General features: G+C 43.8%; 1 long non-coding RNA gene across 1 annotated transcript; it reads right to left on the bottom strand.

Annotated features, from left to right (window-relative positions):
* Positions 1-3,219: 3,219 nt before the first annotated feature.
* LOC130540900 (uncharacterized) lies at positions 3,220-7,417 on the bottom strand. The gene is made up of 3 exons (XR_008954935.1): positions 7,123-7,417; positions 6,236-6,357; positions 3,220-3,461 (listed from the first exon to the last, which is right to left on the bottom strand). It is a non-coding gene; the product is annotated as an uncharacterized LOC130540900 (long non-coding RNA).
* Positions 7,418-8,326: the final 909 nt, after the last annotated feature.

Here is an 8,326-nt window from a genome sequence, read left to right on the forward strand (position 1 = left end):
GGCAACAAGAGTGAAATTCCGTCTCAGAGAGAGAGAGAGAGAGAGAGAAAGAGTCTTGATTGAGGGAGAAAGAAGAGATAGATCACGGAGCACTGAGGGACTAGGTATTTCTCCAGGGGATATCACAGGAGTTCCTGGGTGCTGACCTGTGTGACATGAAGTCATGTAGTCATACAGTTGGGGTGGATACAGTGGCTCAAGAATGCCATTGGGTGACTTATTTCTACAGACCATCAACTTCATGCTTATTGCCTCATGGCCAGGAGACAGCTGTGCACATCTAGGGCTCACATCTACATTCCAGACAGGAAACTGCAGAAAGGTTAATAGCTGCAGGGCATATGCATCACATAAAGTAAAGACGTGGAAGCACTTCAGTCTCCAAAGCTCTTGGTTCATGTGGGTTGCTCTGCTTAAAGCGCCCTCTCTGCTTTATTGCCTGGTTAACTTGCATCTTCTCTTTCAAGATTCAACTCAAGTCAGCATCACCTTCTCTGGGAAACCATTCCTTATGTCCCTAGGCTGAGTTAGGTTCCCTGGTCTGTGTGTTCAGAGCTCATGGCAGATTGCCATGATGACCTCCATTCTCCCATCTTTGTATCCATGCCCTATGACATATAACTCTGCCTGGGGTCTCAGCTATGCTACTCGCTTTGATTGTAGGGATTTTTTTTTTTTTTTTTTTTGAGATGGAGTCTCGCTTCTTTACCCAGGCTGGAGTGTAATGGCGCAATCTTGGCTCACTGCAACCTCCGCTTCCAGGGTTCAAGCAATTCTCCCGCCTCAGCCTCCCCAGTAGCTGGGATTATAGGCATGTGCCACCATGCCCGGCTAATTTTTGTATTTTTAGTAGAGACAGGGTTTCACTATATTGGCCAGGCTGGTCTTGAACTCCTGACCTCAAGTGATCTGCCTGCCTAGGCCTCCCAAAATGCTGAGATTACAGGCATGAGCTACCGTGCCTGGCCTGTTGGGATGTTTTTAAGCAGAGGCTTTAAAGTAACTTGTGCAGTTGGACATGTTCTTGCTCTTGTGTCTTAGTCACTGCCGTGAGATCATGCCTGCTGGATGAAAGGCACGGGAAGCACATCCAGATTACCATGGTTGTCCTAGCTGAGGCCATCCTAGATCAGCCAATGGCAGCTAACCACCAGACACTTCAGTGAACCCAAGCCAAATCAGCAGAACTACCTAAGCGACCACCCTAGATGCACGAGAAATGAGGTTTTATTGTATACCACTGAAGTTTCATGGCTGGTTGTTACTCAGCATTATGGTAGCCTTAGAAAATTGTTGCAGAGTCCCTTCAGCATAGCCACAAGCCTTAGCCATGTCTGTCTTCCCAACTCACGTTGGGAGAGAATCACCTTTTATCTGTGTATATCACCTCTTGCCTGTGTATACCTAGCACGTAGCACAATGCTTGGCCCATAGAAGGCGCTTGGTGAAAGTCTGGGAAAGGAAGGAATGAATGAGCCTTTGTTCAACCTTAAAAAGGAACTTTTTTTTTTGTTGTTGAGACAGAGTCTCTCTCTGTCACCCAGCCTGGAGTGCAATGGCATGATCTCAGGTCACTGCAACCTCTGCCTCCTGGGTTCAAGCAATTCTCGTGCCTCAGCGTCCCTAGTAGCTGGGATTACAGGCGTGTACCACCCTGCCCAGCTTTTTTTTTTTTTTTTTTTTTTTTTTGAGATGGAGTCTTGCTTTGTCGCCCAGGCTGGAGTGCAATGGCGTGATCTTGGCTCACTGCAATCTCCGCTTCCCGGGTTCAAGCGATTCTCCTGTCTCAGCCTCCTGAGTAGCTGGGACTACAGGTGCCTGCCACCACACCCGGCTAATTTTTCTATTTTTAGTAGAGATGGGGTTTCACCATATTGGTCAGGCTGGTCTTGAACTCCTGACCTCAGGTGATCCACCCACTTTGGCCTTCCAAAGTGCTGGGATTACAGGCGTAAGCCACCGTGCCTGGCCTAATTTTTGTACTTTTAATAGAGACAAGGTTTTGCCATGATGCCCAGCCTCGTCTCAAACTCCTGACCTCAAGTGATCTGCCCACCTTGGCCTCTCAAAGTGGTGGGACTACAGGCGTGAGCCACTGCGCCCAGCTGAAAACAACAACAACAACAACAACAAAAAACAGGTGCACATTCCCCATAACTAAACAATGTAATCAAATACATGCACCCACAGAAAACCTGGTCCAACAAACATATGTGAAGCGACAATATAAAACCAAGTCTCATCACTTTAAAGCACTTTTCTACCTCAAGTACAATGATTGTCTCTCAAACATGGGGCACTTAATTTTACATTTTATTGTATTGTATAGTTCAATCCAAAGATAATCTAAATCCCACAAGTACATTTTAAAAGGTCGAAGGTAAAGAAGTAGATATGACTCAGTGTCGATATTTTTTCTATTATTTTCAGTACGCAATACTAAATCACTCTAACCACTGACGTTTCCTAAACAATGTCAAGAAACTTGCATTGCTTAAAAAATTATTTGTATTTAACATTAAAAACAGAATTTCCACTAGGAGACCACAGAGGACACATGTATCTAGTAGCCTAGTTAAGTATGTGGTTGGGATGGCGAGAATATCATCTTTATGAAAGGTCAGTGGTCACATGGGATTGTGTGTTTGAGGCACACTAAGAAAATTAGTTTTGTCAAAGAAGAGGGTTTCTGTAGAGCAATAGTGAAAAAGGGTGTGGATAGAGGGCAGAATAGAGCTTAATTGTGGAAATCTGAGTGTAAGGTTAGGGCATTTTTATATTCTACTTAGCAGAGAATAGTTACAACTTTATTTTTTATTTTTAAGACAGGCTCATTCTGTTATATAGGCTGGAGTGCAGTGGTGCAATCACAGTTCACTACCACCTTGACCGCCCGAGCTCAAGCGATCCTCCCACCTCAGCCTCCCAAATAGCTGGGACTATTTGTTTTTATTTTGTGTAGAGAAAAGGTCTCACTTTGTTGCCCAGGCTAGTTTTGAACTCCTGGGCTCAAGTGATCCTCCTGTCTTGGCCTCCTAAAGTGTTGGGATTACAGGTGTGAGCCACCACATCTGGTTGCTTTCAACCTTTGAGCAAGGGAATGACATAATGAAGTGTTGGGTCAATCTAGCTGCTAGATTCTAGCAGTATGGTGAAGTGGTTTTTGCAGAAACATGTTTAATAGTCATATCAAATAATTTAATGCCAAAACACTATTATGCAGATATACCCATTTATTTAAAAATCACATATTTCTTAAAGTCTAGATTGATGCGAGGATGCAAATGAACAAGAAGTCATTTTGAGATCATAAGGTTTGCTCTTCTCTTCCTAATAGTCATCTAGTTTGTTGCCCGTTGTGAATCCATGAATTACTCGTTTTTTTTTCTGAGTATTGGGTTGTCCTCATTTTCCTTTGTTTTGCCTTTGATACTCTCCCTTGGGTCCTGTTGGTCCAGTTCCTTGAAAAAATAATTACAGTCGGGGTAGAGGTCAGAGGTAAGAATGAATGAGACTCCATAAAGCCAAAACCAGAATCAACATTGGGATAAACTGTTCTAAGCTCCCTTTCCAAGAACACAGTTCACCCGAGTTATGATAGCATTTACCTTTTGGGTGTGAGGATATCATTTTGCCTTTGAAGTGTGTTTCATAATCCACTGATTGGACACATTGCTATATTGCTGTCACTATTTCTTTTTATTCAAGAGGAACTTAGAGTTAGGAAGGATAAATAAGTTTGTCCAAATTATTTTGTTATGTTAGTCACAGAAGCACGTCTTTTCACACTCCATGCCTCTCTAAGACCTGCTGTTTCTTCTAGAATGTTCTCCTCCCCACCTTACTCACATTCCATCTGCCAAAAATTCAGCCTTCTAAACCCTGTTCAGATATGCCTTTCCTGTGCAACCTTCCCTTCTCCCCGTGCCAGTTCTTTCTCCTCGCCCCCCAAAGTAAATTGTACAAACCTCTGTAATGATGCACATGCGTTTACATATATGCCTCCCTATAGGACTATAGGGGTCTTCCATTTTGTGCCCCCAGCACCAGCATCTAGTACACAGTAGGTGCTTAATTAATGTCGGGTACAAGAGGAGAGAATCTAAAGGCAAGGAGGGAAATTTTAAACCCTTCCAAAATCTAAGCAAAAGATAAAGAGGCAGCACCTAAAACCACCCCCACTTGGATTAATTTTTTTTTCTTTTTTTTTTTTTTTTGAGACAGAGTCTCGCTCTGTCGCCCAGGCTGGAGTGCGGTGGCGCGATCTTGGCTCACTGCAAGCTCCGCCTCCCAGGTTCACACCATTCTCCTGCCTCAGCCTCCCGAGTAGCTGGGACTACAGGCACCCGCCACCACGCCCGGCTAATTTTTTGTATTTTTAGTAGAGACGGGGTTTCACCGTGTTAGCCAGGATGGTCTTGATCTCCTGACCTCGTGATCCACCAGCCTCGGCCTCCCAAAGTGCTGGGATTACAGGCGTGAGCCACCGCGCCCGGCCTAATTTTTTTTTTCTTTAACGCATTAGGGAAGGAGGCTTCTCAGCCCTCCCGCAGCCGTCAGGGGGTCGTCGTGGGGCCGCTTTCCCGGCTTCACCTCGGGGGCTCCCATGCGATCCCCCGCAGCCTCCCCGGCCTCGCACGCACGGTGGCCGTGACCTCTCCCCACACCGCCCAGCAGCCCATACGCTCTACATAGTGCGCATGCACTGTGCGCCTTGCTGCGTTTCCCAAGCTGATGCACCCTCTTCTTTACTCCTCTTTGTCCTTTTCTCACGTTTCCTTCGCCCAGGAACTTTGTTTTCCCCCTTAGAGGACATCTGCCTTTCTGGCCACATCCTCCACCCAGCGCCTCCCTGGAGAGCTGGCAGAGCCCCGCTGCGGCGCCAGGAGGGGGCTTCTGAGCCCTGGGCTGCGCTTCCTCTTGCACGAGGCTTTTTCCTTCCAACTTCTCCAGTGCGCAATCGGGCGGTGAGGACTCAAGGAACGTGAGCACAATTTGGTTAGGGGGCGAGGTGGAGGTCTACCCTGGCAGGCAGGCCGGCTTTTCTAGTTGCTTCTAGCTCCTTGCAGACAAACCACTGGTCCCACAGGCTTAGGGTTGAATCCTGTAGGTGGATAGTCCTGGGGTCTCACACACAACCCATGCCAGAAGAATGTTTTTATTTTCTTATTTTTGCTCACTTGTATTTTTTGGGGGACGGCGGGGACAGGGTCTTGCTCTGTTGCCCAGGCTGGAATGCAGTGGTGCTATCATAGCTCACTGCAGCCTTGAACTTCTGGGCACATGTGATTTTCTTGCCTCAGCCTCTCAGGTAGCTGAGCCTACAGGTGTGCACCACAACTAGCAAGAACATTCTAGAAGAAACACCTGGCCCCCCCACCTTTTTTTTTTTTTTTGTAGAGATGTAGTAGTCTTGCTATGTTTGCCCAGGCTGGTCACTCCTGTATTTTCTAATTTTTAAAAGTGCGCATGTATTTCTTATGTGATAAAAACCATTAAATGCAAAAATATCTTCTTTGGAAGTAGGGATTGTTTTTGCAGCAGACTTGGCGGAAATCTCAAATATCTGTTGAAAGTGCATAAAAGAATGTGCACATCAATTTTATCCCGAATCCTGCCTCTTCTGAAGTTCTAACTCAAATGCAGCCTTCTCATAAAACATTTCCTTATATCCTCAATTACATAGGCCTACAAAGCCTTACCTGATTTGGCCACGCCCAGCCCATCCCATCCCTCACTGACTCCCTCACCTCCTGCTGTTCCTCGTTCCTGAGGCTCTGAAACCTTGGCCTCTTCCTCCCTGTTGTTCCTGGCACACTGGAGAAAATCGATTAATATTTGCTGAATGAGTGAATGAATGTGACCTCTTCCTGGTTTGTATCATTCGGACAAAATCTGTTCTGTTCTATAATTAGGTATTTGTCCTATGTCCCCTACTGTTAAGCAACTTGAGGCCTCTTACACCCTGTGATATGACCCCTGCTGTGCCTGGCACAATGCTTGATATGTAGTAATAGCAAATATTAACAATAATAGTAGGAAGAGTTGTTACTTGAGTGATTACTAGGGGCCAAGTACTGTATTAAATATTTATAAGTATTACCTCACTTATATATATAATGACCATGAAGATACCCAGATTATAGGAAGGCATGCGGCCATAAACGTAGCCTTCTATTCTTAGTGCTGCTTTACAGCGGAGGAAGCTGAGGCTTAGAGAAGTTAAGTAGCTCACCCAAGGTCACATTGCTAAGACGCGGCATTACAGGAAAATGCAATCCTAAATTATTTTCAGATCCATAGTTTTCAAAGTGTGGTCCAGGAACCATTGGGGTCCTCGAGACCCTTTCAGGAGGTCTGTAGATGCAAAATCATTTTAATAATCATGCTAGGACATCGTTTGCCGTCTTCATTCTCGTGTGTGTGTGTATGGTGGTTTTCCCAAGGCTATGTGTCATGTGATATCAAATCACCTTGAATGCAGAAGCAGAAAGGAGAATCCAGTTGTCTTCCATTAAGGCAAACTTTAAAGAGATTTTCAAAACTGTAAAATAATGCTAATTATTCCCCTTAATTTTTAAAAAATAAAATATATTTATTTTTAATAAAAGCATTTTTGTCAACATGTAATATGTTCATAATTGTCATTTTTGAATAAATAAATATTTAAAAATTTATCAATTTTGATTTCTAATATGGTAAATATCTATAGAGAGGAGCCCATATAAACAAAAACACTATGGGATTCTCAGTATCTTTCCGAGTGTTAAGGGGCCCTGAGACCAAAATGCTTGAGAGTAGATGTATTAGATAATATTTGTTTCCTTGCAGCTCTAAAATTTAAAGGTTTTCAGCTCCTGGGGCAGTTTAGATAATTTGTAACTGGTCTAAATTTTCAGTCTGCAGATCAGCTTGGAAAAGAGAGGCAGCCCTGGGGTCTATCTCCATGCCTGGTCCTGACTGGTCTTGGCTACCTGGATTTATTCTGGTCTTAACTGCTCTGTGAACTTCTGGAAACTCCCATTCCTGTCTTGGGCTCACACATAGCTCCCAGGTAGACTCATTATTTCATTCCTTTATCCCCCATTCTCTTTTATGGTTATGTGGCATGTCAGATTTTACCTTGATCCTGGAGTAGACCTTTCTCCCAACTTTCTATACTGTCTTACAGAACAAAGGTTTTTTTTTGTTTTTGTTTTTCCAATATCCAAACACTTCCTGGATTCCGGATGAGCCCTGAATGGCTTATTTCCTGTTGCCATGGCATGTACAGAATTATAACATATCTTACATTCTAAATTATTTCTCATTGATTACCTCTGGGAAAAGGAACTGGGTGGCAGGAGAAAAGAAGTAGGAGGAAATCTTACCTCTTTTGTAATAGCTTTTGTACAGAAATTAAATTTAAAACTTTGCTCCAAGCAAAGCAAAATCAACAAACAAAACAACAAAAAGCAAACCATACACAAATATCTCCTGAAGTGTGATTATGTCTAGAACTTCCTTGTTTGGCGGGAAACTCCTTTCAGAAGAGGATCATTTTACAGGGTGGATTCAGAAGTAGAAAGCATGTCATAGGTCACTGGACTGTGAAGAAGGAGGTGCAGTTTAGAATGGAGACTGTCTTTGGGAACTTCAGGTTTTGGGTTTTTTTTCCCCCTTCAGATATCTGAATCATAGTTTGCTGGAATAAACTAAGAATATGAATTGGCCTCTCTTTATGAACATTATTTTAAAAAATCTTTGCCCAGGCACAGTGGCTTACGCCTATAATCCTAGCATTTTGGGAGGCCGAGGCAGGCGGATTGTCGGAGCTCAGGAGTTCGAGACCAGCCTGGGCAGCCATCTCTACTAAAATAGAAAAAATTACCTAGGTGTGGTGGTGTGCGACTGTAGTCCCAGCTACTCGGGAGGCTGAGGCATGAGGATCGCTTGAACCCGTAAGAGCAAGATTGCAGTGAGCCGAGATCATGCCCCTGCATTCCAGCCTGGGTGACAGAGCGTCTAAAAAAAAAAAGTTGATGTACTATGAACTTAGATATACAATTGCTTCTTGGCCTTTTGACTAACATCAAGTGTAAACTTAGATATAAACAGTACTATATATTATATATAGTATACATACTGAATCTACTTTATACTTTTTATTTATTTGCTGGTGTTTAATTTAATCAGTGATTTCTTCAGGTTTTGCTTTATTGTTTTCTCCGTATTTTCCTGTGCTGATGCATTTGGAGAAAGGAGGTAAATGCAGGTTCTATTCCCAACCAGGTCACCTATTTGCTGTGTGATCTTTGGCCAGTCTCGCCCTGGGCCTCTGTGACCC

This window comes from Pan paniscus, chromosome 18 (genome assembly GCF_029289425.2).
Source record: "Pan paniscus chromosome 18, NHGRI_mPanPan1-v2.0_pri, whole genome shotgun sequence".
NCBI classification, from domain to species: Eukaryota; Metazoa; Chordata; class Mammalia; order Primates; family Hominidae; genus Pan; species Pan paniscus.